Genomic DNA, 15,046 nt, shown 5'->3' with positions numbered 1-15,046 from the left:
TAAGGGAGAGAATATTATGCTTAATTTCAAATCTAAAGGATTAGGTTGAGAAATGTTAATAAATTTAGTCAAGGGTACATAGTGTGTTCTTAAAATTTCGATTATGATTACGGCATTCCTCTTCACAACTCGAATTTTGAGAACATAGCAAATAAAACATTATGCGTCGTGTCCCATACGCTTCGGGTATAGGATCGATTGCAAATGCTTTAATGTTTGACCATTCTAAAATTTTCCAAATGTCGAGCACATTTAGAGGGAGACTGTTGGATTAGTGTCTAAGTCCATAACTATTTTGGTATGTACTTGACCCGATGGTGCATGGTCCTTTTGGGTTGCCTTCACCAAAGCAACTTGATAGGATGAATTATGGAGAGAAAGGATTAAATATGATTTATTAATATATTATGAGAATAATATATTAAAGGAGAAATCATATTGTTTAATTAATATTAGTCAATAATTAATTGGTAATTAGTTTTTGTGACTAAAAGAGATTAATTAAACTTAAGGGACTGGAATTGTAATTATAAGATAATTGCAATTTGGGCTATGGATTGTCTTAAATTAAGGAGTGGACGAATTCTATGGGGAAGCCCATAAGGAAATCGTCTATGGCCTTAATTAAATGAGTCCATGGGTTGCTTAGGGCTTAAGCATCCAAATTAGGGTTTCCTTGTTAGATAACCCTAATAGCCTCACTATATATAGATCCCTAAAGGACCAAAAATGTGAAAAAATACTCCTCTAGGGTTTGTAGACGTTTTTGGGCAGCCTCCATCCTCTCTCCTCTTCATCCTCTTGCTTATGGTGTTTGTGAACCATTAGAGGAGTGACAATTGTGACTCTAAGCTTTCTAAAGTCAATACAAGTAGTTTGGGATTGTTATTGCTACATAACAATCAAGGTAACATCTTAAACCTATTCTCATGTTAATATGATTACTTGAATGCTAGAATTAGGGTTTATAGTCTTGGATAACTTGCATGTACAATAGAGAAACCTAGATCCAAGCATTAGGGTTTGTATGAGCACATAGGATGTCTTATGACCAAAACCCATCAGTGTTTACTTGTATTCTCCCCCAAAATGTATTAAAAGTACATTATAAAGTATTTGAAGGTGTATAAAAGGGGGTATGAACTCACTTGATTGAGGTGGTTGTTTTAAAGTAGTCGAGAGAAGAATCAAGCAGAACTTCGACTAGAGAGAGTTGAAATATCGGGATTCTCGGGGATCTCAGGAGTGTAGAACTTCCTTCGGGACTCGAGTATGAAAAACCAGGGCTTCGGGAAGGCTTCTCGGGGTAATCACGCAGAGTAACGACACTTAGATGGAAAGAGATGAGCACCAAACCCAGCACCCTTAAGCTTCTATTTATAGGGGCTGATTTGGGGTCTCACGTCGTGAGTTTTGGATTTATCATGTCATGAGGCTTAGTCAGCATGATCCTCTTCGACGATTTGACATGGCTAACACTCTGGAACCCATCAGTCACGAGCTCACATCGTGAGCATGGTTCCCTCACGTCGTGAGGCTGAGTCAGCCTCGGGTTTTGTGTCCCGAACTTGTAAAATCCATAACTTTCGTGTACGAGCTCCGATTTTGACGTTCTTTATATGCACACGTAGGTGTGAAAAGGTTCTACAACTCTCGTTTAGACTCAGTTGGCTAATTTTGACTTTATTTTTATTATATTATTTTTAACAGGCCGGGCCTGGAAAAGTTTGTTTAAATTCCATAACTCCTTCATCTGGTGTCCATTTTCGTCAGACTTTTTACTGTTGTACTCCTATTTTCGGGGTCTTCAACTCTCGTTTAGGTTGTGCCGGCTAAAGACCGCTCGATCTCTATTTCGAGTTTTTAGCTGTTTACTGCTAGGTCAGAAACTTCGAAAAATCATAACTTCCTCATACGAAGTCTAATTTGGGGCGTTCTTTTTATGTATGTTTGCGGTTTAAAGATATCTACGACTTTCATTTAGATACCAAAGGCTAAAAAGTATTTTATTGAAATTTCTCGTTTTATGCTTAACAGCGCTTTACCGGTAGTGTTACGAATCTTTGATTGGTCATAACTCCTTCGTTATAACTCGGATTTTAGTGTTCTTTATATTTTTGGAAACCTTATCATGATATCTACCACATAGTGTACCCAAACAGAGCTTTTTGAACATTTCATTTTCGATGATATTCTTATTACTTTACAAAGAGGTTACAAGACTCGACTTTTAGTCATTAGATTGACCTGAAATAACGGGTTGTTACACAAGAGTATGATATTAACTGAGGATCCTTCGTCGACGAGGATCCTTTTGATGAAGTGTTTGGCAATGTAGAGAGTAATCAATAGTCTGTCGTGGTGAGGATCTAGGGCGTCTTGTCTATCTGCTTTGTTGAAGAATATCTCCTTTTGGTTGGTGATCATTGTGTTTTTTCGTGGTCCTCTTTCCTCCTCTGTTTTAGACACCTTGGCATGCCTTTTTGCTGCAGATTACGAGGTACCACATATGTCAGATCATCCAGAGATCATGTTGATCACCTTGGCGTCAGCTGGTGGGATCCTGGTCTTTCGAGGATCTTCTAAGGAATCTGGTCTTTTTCTTTAGGTTTTTCCTTTTTTCTCCCAAGGATCTCTTTGAGATATCCTTTGCCCAGAAGGTAGCTAGTTTCCTTTTTGAGACTTATGCAATCCTTCGTGACGTGACCAAAGTCCTCACGATATGTACACCATTTGGACTTGTCCTTCCAAGCAATGGATTTTTCTCCTTGCCTTGGACATGGCTTTGTCTCCAAGATCCTGCATGGCAAAGATTACACCTGAAATATCCATAGAGAAATAATAGTCAGTAATTTTAGGGAAGTCTTCCTCCTCCCCTCATCTACAAGGGCATTAACCATGTGATGGTCGAGTTTGGATTAAGGCTTTGACTTATAGGATCTTTGGGCCAAGGAGTCGACCTTCCTATTGGGGTAATCATAGGAGATTGGTGGGTTGCTCCTTTTCTGGATCTCCTTGTCTTCTTCGAGTCTGATAAACCTCAATGCCCTACTCCTGACTTCGTCCAATCTCCTGCATGGGGTCATTACAAGATCCTCGTAGAAGGGAGAATCCTTCTTTAAACACATTTTGAAGGCTTCAACTGCAATTGCCATGTAGATATTGGGGATGCTTAAGGCTTCCCTGCCAAACCTATTCACGAATGTCCTAAGGGATTACTGAGGATCTTGAACCACTCAATAGAGATCACTAGTGATCTTTTCAAATGTCCTGCTGTAAGAGAGCTAGTTATTAAATGAATTAATCAAATGAGCAAATGATGTGATTAAGCAAGGAGGAACATTAAGGAGCCATTTTAGGGAGGATCCTGTGAGTGTAGAACCGAAGCCCTTGCATAGACATGCTTCTTTTAGATGTGTGGGGATGGGAATAATTTCCATACTCTCCCTATACTATGCTACATGCTCCTTAGGATCTGTGGTTCCGTCGTATGGCTTCATGTTGGGGCTCTAGAAGTGTTTTGGTACTTCAATGTCAACTATCATTGGGATGGATCTAAAGATCCTGTGACTTGTGGGAGATGCTTCTGGCACTGGCTAGACTACTCCGGGCACGCTTGAGATCATCTGTCTTAGCTGTTGTAAATCCTTGGTCATGATCAGGCTCAAACTTTTGTCAAGACTCATTGAGTTAGTTGTCAAATTATTATTATTGATAGAGTTACCAGGATCCCTTTTATTAGGAGTAACAAAGGTTTCATTAGGATCCTGAATCTCGCGACGGATCGCTGAGGATCCTGGATTGTCAAAGTTTAGGATCTTGGGCTACAAGACCTAGGACGCTGCCTCCTGAGGTTTATGGAATTACGTACTCATTCTCTCCACTTCCTTGAGGATCGTCGTGTTATCTTCCTGCTGTTGGGCGACCTGTCGCTCCAGACTCTTAATTATAACAAAGATCTCGCTGTTGGAAATCAGCACAGGAGGATCATGGAGTCCCGGAGTAACCAGAAAGGTGTTTTTCTTTGGAGTTTCAGATACTTTCTTGGGAGCTCCAACAAGTGGTGGTGGAAGTTTTTTAGAGGAAATGGGAGGAATCAAGGAGGAGGAGGGAGTCGATTGAGTAGAAAAGACTTTCTGAGGGATTTTGAACACCATGGCTCGACGGTGGGCGCCAAATTGTTTTGGTCAAAAAATAGTTGAACTAAAATGGACCAAAATGTAGGAGAGGTTGTGATGTTCAACATAAAGGAAATAAGTAAAATGAATAAAAGCAACACAATTCAATTACAAGGAAAGCCCTTGATCCTTGTTAGGATCTCTGACATAAAACTTTGGGAGGTGATAATAATTACCTGCATTGATGTTTTTTATTGATTAAAATGAAAGTTATAGAGAAAACGGAATGATTGTGAGTACAAGTGATAGTATTCTACTAAATCTCGTGTGTAGTGTGATGATTACAAGTGTTCTATATAGTCAAACCTTAATAACTAGCAGTCCGAGAATTTCGGGATCCTCCGAGATTACTTATAGTTGTTTGCTTGACTTGGTCATTCGAGTCTTCTGCATAATGGTGATGACTATCCGTTGAGTATACGACTTTGACCAGTTATTTATGCACATATGAGAAAGACAAAGGAATATATGTCCATAATAATAATAAAAATATTAGTCAAGATCCTAAAGTATATTCAGGATCCTGAAGTTTGAGGATCCTGAGCTATTGAGGATCCTTAGACTTGAGGATCCTATAGTAATTTCAAGATCCTAGCCCTAACAATGTGTATCAAATGGACGTTAAGTGTGCATTCCTCAACAGAGTTTTAAAGGAAACAATATATTTTGAACAACCACCTGGTTTTGTCAATGATAAGTATCCTAATCACTGTTATATTCTAGATAAGGCAGCCTATGGGTTGAAACAAGCACTTCGTGCATGGTGCGTAAACTTGACTAATTTTTTGAAAAGTGCTAAATTTAAACAAGGATCAGTTGATCCCACCTTATTTCGAAAGAATGTTGGGAGTCACATGGTGCTTGTTCAAATTTATGTCGATGATATAATTTTTGGTTCGACCGACCCTTTGTTATTTAATGAATTTGAGGAGCTTATGAAAAGCCAGTTCGAAATCAGTAAGATGGGGAAAATTAATAATTTTCTGGGTTTACATATTCGTCAAAGCAGGGAAGGCATCTTTATTAATCAGGAAAAAAATACGCAAAACCAGCTTGAAATATTTGGGATGACGAATAACACTAAAGTGAAAGTACATATGGAGGTTAACACTCGCTTAAATCCTTCGTTAGATAAGCCTGCTATGGACTTAACAACATATAGAAGCATGATAGTTTCGCTCTTTTTGTAACGACCCAATTTTCACGTCTAAAAATTTCGTTTTTAAAACGTTACTTTAGAAAACATTAATAATTAAAAACATTGTTGAGAAAACCACATCACAACGTAAACCATATCTAAAAGCCAAATCATACAACCAATCAAAATATCAGAGTATAAATCCCAGAGAAATCACGTAAATGCGGAAACCAGTGTGTGTGCATGATGTGCCGCTACCGCGCCAGCTCCTTCCCCTTTGATGAAGAGGTACCTAAAACCAAAACTGTAAACTGTAAGCACAAAGCTTAGTGAGTTCCCGCATCGTACCACATACCATACAACATATATCATACATACTGCCAGGCTATTTTGGGGTGCCTGACTACCCGATACGGCCATTCTGGGGTGCCGACTACCTGTGCGGCCATTCTGGGGTGCCGTCCTACCCGTGTGAAGCCATTCTGGAGTGCTGACTACCCATGTCAAGCCATTCTGGGGTGCTGACTACCCGTGTCAAGCTATTATGGGGTGCTGACTACCCGCCGGTCCTGACAACCGATCCTCGGGGACTATTTCACCCCATACTGCTACTACTATCACATATCATAACATAACATATTATCAGAGATATCTGGGGTGTCTGAACTACCCTTCGGTCCTAACAACCGAACTCGGGTACTGCTCCCCTCCTACTACCTCTAACTCATATAACAGATCATGCTAGCATATAAACAAAACATCACATACTGTCAGACGTATCTGGGGTGTCTGACTACCCTCCGGTCCTAACAACCGAACTCTACTACTATCACATATAACATATCATGCTAGCATATAAAATATCAAGTAGTAGCAAACCTAGATGATATCACAGAGACAATCATCTGTCATACGTCTCCTACCGGTGGGCCGACATTGTGGCCTTAGACCCACCGCTACTGGAAGGTAACTCACCTCAAAGTAGCTGCTGATCTGATTGGGAACTGACTGTCTACTGCTGCTGCTGCTGCTTCGGAAATCCTCCGGCTGTAATTCCCACAACATACTCAATCAAACACTGCTAACTGTCCTTTAGGTAAAATGACCATTTTACCCCTGATCATGCCCTAAGTCAAAGTCAGAGTCAACTTTCAGTTGACCTGACTCGCCGAGTTGGCTCTCCAACTCGCCGAGTCCCTACCCATACGATTGTCCTGAATCCCGTTTCTACTCGTCGAGTTAGGCGATGACTCGACGAGTTCTCCTTCTAAACTGATATTTAAGTCCTTCATCCTACTCGCCGAGTTGTATGAACAACTCGTCGAGTTCATCTTCATCCGATGAACACTTATGCTAAGACTCGCCGAGTTGTATGAACAACTCGCCGAGTCTGTTCTTGATCTAAGAAGATTGCCTTGAACTCGCCGAGTCAGGGCATTGACTCGCCGAGTTCCTCCATGGATGAGTTCGGCTTCCAACTCACTGAGTCACACCCCGTGACTCACTGTTCACACTCGACACTACGAAAAAGGGGACAACTCGAAGACTCGCGGGCAGACCCGCCGAGTCAGATGAACGACTCACCGAGTCGTTGCCATGCAATTACCAAATACGCGGTTTTGCTCGATTCTAGTCCATGCCATTCATAGATCTGGGTTCCTAGATCATGAATCACACATAAAGTTTCCAACTTTACGTGTAGATATTCACCAATAAGGGTTTTAGGGTTCAAAATGCACCCAAAAGGGTAGATCTAGGGTCTTCATGCAATGTGGGTCCATAAAGGCAACAGATCTGAGCTCCTGGAGCTCAACCATGCCTAGATCTAAAGGCCAATCAACTTATTACGGATTATATTGCATATACAAGCTTGGGAAGGGCTCAAGAAAGACTTAATGGAGTAATAAGCATAGAAACAGAGGGAAAATGGGTTATACCTCAAAGGAACCACTGAGAGAACACTAAGATGCTTGGTTTCCTTCCCTTCCTCTTGATCTACTCCACTTCCTTCTCAAAACCTTCAAGAACACACAATAATGCTTCAAACTCTCAAGGAAATAAGCTTTGAACGAGGGTTGGGGGCTCTGAGGGTGAATGGGGGCTGGCTTGGGGGCAGATATGAGGCTTAAATAGGGTGCAAACCCCTGAAACTTAGGGTTTCATCCAACAGCGGTGAATCGCCGAGTCCGGAATATGGACTCGCCGAGTCGCCAACTTAAACATGTCCCGGGTCCCGTCTCTACTCGGCGAGTCGGACCTATGACTTGCCGAGTCCAAGGCAAAAAATGGAAAATAGTCAAATAAGATTTACGTACCAGGGACCAGGTGCTACAAATCTCCCCCACTTATTTTAGACTTCGTCCTCGAAGTCTGCTGCTCGATCCTGAAATAGCTCGGGGTAATGCTCCATCATCTCGTCCACCGGCTCCAAGTCCATTCTGAACCCTTCGGTGCTGCCATTGCACCTTCACTAGCTCCACCCTCTTGTTCCTTAAATCCTTCGACTTCCTGTCGAGGATTGCGACTGGGCGCTCAATGTAATTCAGGCTGTCATCAACCTGAATATCCTCTAACGGCACTACTGTTGAGTCGTCCACTAGGCACTTCCGCAGCTGAGAAACATGGAAAGTGTTGTGGATCTGGCTGAGCTCGACTGGCAGATCCAGCCTATACGCCACCTTGCCCACCCGGGCTACAACCCTGAACGGCCCAATAAACCTTGGGCCCAACTTGCCCCGCTTCCTGAATCGAATGACGCCCTTCCAAGGCGACACCTTCAGGAGAACCATATCCCCGACCTGGAACTCCAGGTCGGATCGGCGCTTGTCGGCGTAACTTTTTTGCCGACTCTGAGCGGTCTGAAGCCTGCTCCAAACCTGCTGGATCCTCTCGGTCATCTTGAGCACCACTCCGGTGCTCCCCATGACTCTCTGGCCTACTTCACCCCAGCATATCGGGGTCCTGCACCTCCGACCATACAACATCTCGAATGGGAGACGGTCAATACTCACGTGGTAGTTGTTGTTGTAAGAGAACTCGGCCAATGGAAGATAAGTATCCCAGCTACCACCGAAGTCTAGCACGCACACCCGCAACATATCCTCCAGAGTCTGGATGGTCCGCTCGCTCTGACCATCTGTCTGCGGGTGAAAAGCGGTGCTAAAATGCAAACGAGTGCCCAACTCGTCATGAAACCTCTTCCAAAACCTGGAAGTAAAATGCATACCCGTGTCCAAGATAACCGATACTGGCACCCCGTGCCGCGCCACAATCTCCCTAATATAGATGTCGACCAATTTCTCGGCCGATATGCTCTCCTGAATCGGGATAAAGTGAGCACTCTTGGTCAATCGATCCACGATGACCCAAATCGAATCCACTCCACGCGCGGTCTTGGGAAGCTTCGTGATAAAATCCATCGTGATATCTTCCCATTTCCACAATGGGATGTCCAGCGGCTGCATCTTGCCATGCGGTCTCTGATGTTCTGCCTTGACATTCCTGCAGGTCAAGCACCGCTCAACGTACCACGCCACATCCCGCTTCATGCAAGGCCACCAATAATCTAGACGAAGATCCCTATACATCTTCGTCGCCCCGGGATGAATAGAGAATCAGGACTTGTGCGCCTCCTCCAACAAGATCTGGCGCACACCTCCGTGATACGGCACCCACACCCTACAGTGTAGTGTCAATAGTCCTCGGCTATCATAATCGAAGGATGAAACTTGACCCACCACACGCTCGCTCTTCCGATGTTCCTCCTTGATAGCCTCCTGTTGAGCCTCCCGAATCTGCTCCAACAGGGGAGTCACTATGGTCATCCTCATGCAGATATCCCTGATCGGCGCCGCTTTGCGGCTAAGTGCATCGGCCACCACGTTGGCCTTTCCCGGGTGGTAAAGGATCTCACAATCATAATCCTTCACCACGTCCAACCACCGACGTTGCCTCATGTTCAGATTCGGTTGATCCATGAGGTACCTCAAACTCTTGTGGTCCGTGTAGATGGTACATCGAACCCCGTAGAGGTAATGTCGCCAAATCTTTAGGGCAAAAACCACCGCCCCCAACTCCAAATCATGTGTCGGGTAGTTCGCCTCGTGAAGCTTGAGCTGCCTTGAAGCGTAGTCAATGACATGCCCCCTCTGCATCAGTACCGCGCCCAGCCCTGAAATGGACGCGTCACAGTATACCACAAAATCCTCTACGCCCTCTGGCAGGGCTAATATTGGCGCCTCGCACAATCTCCGTCTCAGCGTCTCAAACGCCGCCTGCTGCTCGGGTCCCCACCGAAAGACTACAGCTTTCTTCGTCAGCCGCGTCAGGGGTACGACTATCTTGGAGAAGTCCTGAATGAATCTCTGATAATAGCCTGCCAATCCTAGGAAACTCCGAATCTCAGATGGAGACTTCGGAACCTCCCACCTCATCACGGCCTCGACCTTGGCCGGATCGACCAGAATCCCGTTCTGGTTGACAAGGTGTCCGAGAAATTGCACCTCGCGCAACCAAAACTCACACTTGGAGAACTTGGCATACAAGCTCTCCCTCCTCAGGGTCTCCAATACCTCTCTCAGATGCCCCTCATGCTCTTCCTGTGTCTTCGAATAAACCAAGATGTCATTGATAAAGACTATCACAGACCGATCCAGCATCGATCTACATATGCGGTTCATGAGGTCCATGAACGCGGCAGGAGCATTGGTGAGCCCAAACGGCATCACCACGAACTCATAATGGCCATAGCGCGTCCGAAACGCGGTCTTCTGCGTATCCTCCTCCCTGACCCTCATCTGATGATAACCCGAACGCAAATCTATCTTGGAGAACCAAGATGCTCCCTAAAGCTGGTCAAAGAGGTCATCAATCCTCAGGAGTGGGTAACGGTTCTTCACCGTTACCTTGTTCAGCTCCTGGTAATCTATACACATCCGATGCGACCTGTCCTTCTTCTTCACGAACAAAATCGGGGCTCCCCAGGGTGAACTACTCGGTCGAAAGAATCCCTTGTCTAACAGCTCCTGCAGCTGTGTAGACAACTCCTGCATCTCAGGAGGAGCCAACCAATGCGGTGCCTTGGCTATCGGAGCCGCACCAGGAACGAGGTCAATCCTAAACTCAACCTGTCGCTCCGGAGGTATCCCAGGAATCTCCTCTGGAAAAACATCTGCAAACTCTCGCACCACCGGAACCTCACTCACCGTCGCCTTACCCGCCTCCCGGGTATCCATCACGTACGCGACATATCCTGCGCATCCCTACTGAAGGTATCGTCTAGCTCTCGCTGCCGAACAGACTGTAGGTCCACACCGTGGCCTCTCGCCATGAATCACTAACTCTCCCCCACCTGGGGTCCTGACTCGCACTAGCTGTTGCGCGCAATCTATCACCGCCCCATTGGGGCTCAACCAATCCATACCTATAATCACCTTGTTCCCACGCAACGGAATGGGAACCAAGTCTACCTAGTAGCGCTCCTCAAACAAACGCAATACGCAATCTCGAAACACCATCGATTCTCGCACCGATCGATCATCAGCAATCTCTACCTCTAAAGGGCAATCTAACTCGCCCGAAGACTCATGAAACTTCTTGCTAAGCGCAAGGGAAACAAATGATCGGGATGCACCCGAGTCGAACAACACCTGAACTGGGATGTCGTTCACATGGAACGATCCTAATGCATACATATACATATGGAGCACATATCAATATCATAACATCATAAAAATAAAATAGAGGGAAAGAATCATACCCGTCACCACATCGGGTGCGGCGCGTGCCTCCTCGGCGGTCAGCTGGAATGCCCGACTCCTCACCACTGGAGCCTCTGCCTTGCCCTGCCGGCCATTTGTGATCCGTAGGGTCGCTTGAGCTGGCGCCTTCACTGGCGCTGAAACTGTCAACTGGGGGCAATTGGCCTTCTTGTGGCCCCTCTGGTTGCAGTGGAAACACAGCAACACAGACGTCTGAACAACTGCTGCCGGAGTAGTGCAATCCCTGCTAAAGTGCCCAGACTTGCAGCAGCCTGATGATCTCAACCTGCACAACCCCTCGTGCGGCCTGCCGCATTTTCTGCAGCGGCTCGGTCCTGTCTGGCCCTTCGGCCTACCATCTGATCCCATGGGCTTCCTCCCCGAAGCCCCTCCTGTCTGTCCCTCCTCTGACTTCCGTTTCCGGATGTGCTCCAAATCTATCTCCCTCTCCCTCGCCCTGGCAATCATGGAGTCCAAGGTGGGGCAAGCTGAAAAACTAACGTGCTCCCGGATATCAGCCCGGAGCATGTCATGATAGCGGGTCCTCCTCATGTCCTCATCGCCCGCATACTGGGGCACCAACAGTGCCCTCTCCCGGAACTTGGCGGTGATCTCCGCCACAGTCTCCGTCGTCTGTCTCATGTCCAAAAACTCCCTGGCCAGCTGCTGAAGCTCGACAACCGGCACAAACTCTGCCTTGAACCTGGTCACAAAGTCCGACCATGTCATAGCCTCGATAGCTGATGCTCCCAACGAATCACCCACTGACTCCCACCAATCTCGAGCTCGGTCTCGTAAACATCCTGCTGCATACCTCACCTTCGACCCCTCGGGGCAGAATCTAGTAAACTGTGCAGAATCGATGTCTGCAATCCATCGCCTGGCAGCAATGGGGTCTTTCACCCCGTGGAAATCCGGCGCACCACTACCCCTGAAGTCCTTAAAGGACAGCGTGCGAGATCCCGACTGGCCAAATGCCATGTCACTCTTGAACGCCCTGAGGCAATCCTCCATCAACTCGATGATCCCTTCCTTGATCAACCCGAAGATAATGGGAGTCGACTCAAGGATACCCCTGGTGATCTCTGACGCGATGAACTCACGTAGTCCCTCATCTAGCGGCTCGGAACCTAATCCTGAACCTGACCCCTCTCCTAAACCGCCATTTATCGGCCTCGATCGAAGTACCACCATTATGCAATACATAATACAATCATTAGTGATACTGATACTTCCTGAGGGATCACTGCTACTTACAAGTTCCCTGGTCTTATCTTGGCCTTCCTTGGTTCGGGTACGGATCCTCTGCTTTCAGTAGTACGGGCCCATACTACCTTCCACATCTATCCATACCTTCTTCAAGGAATGCCTCGACTCCACCAGATCCCTTTCACTACTGCTGATCACTGCTATACTCATCCTAGGCTTGCCCTAGGGAAATCTCTGATTCTACTCTATCCAGTCCTCAGCTGCTGCAGGCCTCCTTGTAATGCCAATTAGCCATTACCCGAATACCATCACATGTGACGAGGCTCAGATAATCCTTCGAGTACCCGACTCGTCCCTACAATGGTTGGACTCAAACAAGAGTTGCGTAGTAGGATCAAATCCGACACTCTAAGATTATTCAACCCTGATCACATGTGACGTGGCGTATTCGCCTAATGGCTAACTCCCATTATTCAGAGTCCCACATAGCACGAAGCAAGCAGCATTCAGACAAGGGTAACAATCTCAATCAACTCTATCTGCTTACAGGAACTGTACTAGCATAAAATGCTAAGCTCATATTATCAGGCATAACCTAATCAGGCTATCCTACTCGCTGTCTACTCAATACTAGCATGCAATTCTCATACAACTGAAACACATAAAGCAGGCACATAAGGCATCACTCCTATATCCTTATTCCTATTCTAGCATGCTGTTCTACAAAAGTTGATAAACATAACATAAACTTGTATGGGTACTTTGGGGAATACTTACTTGAGCTCGGCCGGTCGCGCACATCACACACTTTGTTCTTTCTCGAAACTCTTTTCTCAATCTTTAGAAAACATTTTCTTTTGGAAAATCTTTTAATCCCTTGATTTGAGTTCAGACACCCCCGAAGGTGTGTCCGAATCCCTCAAACCAGGGCTCTGATACCAACTTGTAACGACCCAATTTTCACATCCAAAAATTTCGTTTTTAAAATGTTACTTTAGAAAACATTAATAATTAAAAACATTGTTGATCAAACCACATCACAATGTAAACCATGTCTAAAAGCCAAATCATACAACCAATCGAAATACCAGAGTATAAATCCCATAGAAATCACGTAAATGCGGAAACCAGTGTGTGTGCATGATGTGCCGCTACCGCGCCAGCTCCTTCCCCTTTGATGAAGAGGTACCTGAAACCAAAACTGTAAACAGTAAGCACAAAGCTTAGTGAGTTCCCCCATCGTACCACATACCATACAACACATATCATACATATTGCCAGACTATTCTGGGGTGCCTGACTACCCGGTACGGCCATTCTGGGGTGCCGACTACCCGTGCGGCCATTCTGGGGTGCCGTCCTACCCGTGTCAAGCCATTTTGAGGTGCTGACTACCGGTGTCAAGCCATTCTGGGGTGCTGACTACCCGTGTCAAGCCATTCTGGGGTGCTGACTACCCGTGTCAAGCTATTATGGGGTGCTGACTACCCGCCGGTCCTGACAACCGATCCTCGGGGACTATTTCACCCCATACTGCTACTACTATCACATATCATAACATAACATATTATCAGAGATATCTGGGGTGTCTGAACTACCCTTCGGTCCTAACAACCGAACTCGGGGACTGCTCCCCTCCTACTACCTCTAACTCATATAATAGATCATGCTAGCATATAAACAAAACATCACATACTGTCAGACGTATCTGGGGTGTCTGACTACCCTCCGGTCCTAACAACCGAACTCTACTACTATCACATATAACATATCATGCTAGCATATAACATATCAGGTAGTAGCAAACCTAGATGATATCACAGAGACAATCATCTGTCATACGTCTCCTACCGGTGGGCCGACATTGTGGCCTTAGACCCACCGCTACTAGAAGGTAACTCACCTCAAAGTAGTTGTTGATCTGATCGGGAACTGACTGTCTACTGCTACTGCTGCTGCTCCGGAAATCCTCCGGCTGTAATTCCCACAACATACTCAATCAAACACTGCTAACTGTCCTTTGGGTAAAATGACCATTTTACCCCTAATCATGCCCTAAGTCAAAGTCAGAGTCAACTTTCAGTTGACCCGACTCGCCGAGTTGGCTCTCCAACTCGCCGAGTCCCTACCCAAACGATTGTCCTAAATCCCGTTTCTACTCGTCGAGTTAGGCGATGACTCGACGAGTTCTCCTTCTAAACTGATATTCAAGTCCTTCATCCTACTCGTCGAGTTGTATGAACAACTCGTCGAGTTCATCTTCATCCGATGAACACTTATGCTAAGACTCGCCGAGTTGTATGAACAACTCGCCGAGTATGTTCTTGATCTAAGAAGATTGCCTTGAACTCGCCGAGTCAGGGCATTGACTCGCCGAGTTCCTCCATGGATGAGTTCGGCTTCCAACTCACTGAGTCACACCCCGTGACTCACTGCTCACACTCGACACTACGAAAAAAGGGACAACTCGAAGACTCGCGAGCAGACTTGCCGAGTCAGATGAACGACTCGCCGAGTCGTTGCCATGCAATTACCAAATACGCGGTTTTGCTCGATTCTAGTCCATGCCATTCATAGATCTGGGTTCCTAGAGCATGAATCACACATAAAGTTTCCAACTTTACGTGTAGATATTCACCAATAAGGGTTTTAGGGTTCAAAATGCACCCAAAAGGGTAGATCTAGGGTCTTCATGCAATGTGGGTCCATAAAGGCAACAGATCTGAGCTCCTGGAGCTCAACCATGCCTAGATCTAAAGGCC

Source organism: Lactuca sativa, chromosome 2, assembly GCF_002870075.4.
Source record: "Lactuca sativa cultivar Salinas chromosome 2, Lsat_Salinas_v11, whole genome shotgun sequence".
NCBI lineage: Eukaryota > Viridiplantae > Streptophyta > Magnoliopsida > Asterales > Asteraceae > Lactuca > Lactuca sativa.
The sequence above is the reverse complement of the archived record's forward strand: the minus strand, read 5'-3'. Positions refer to the sequence as shown.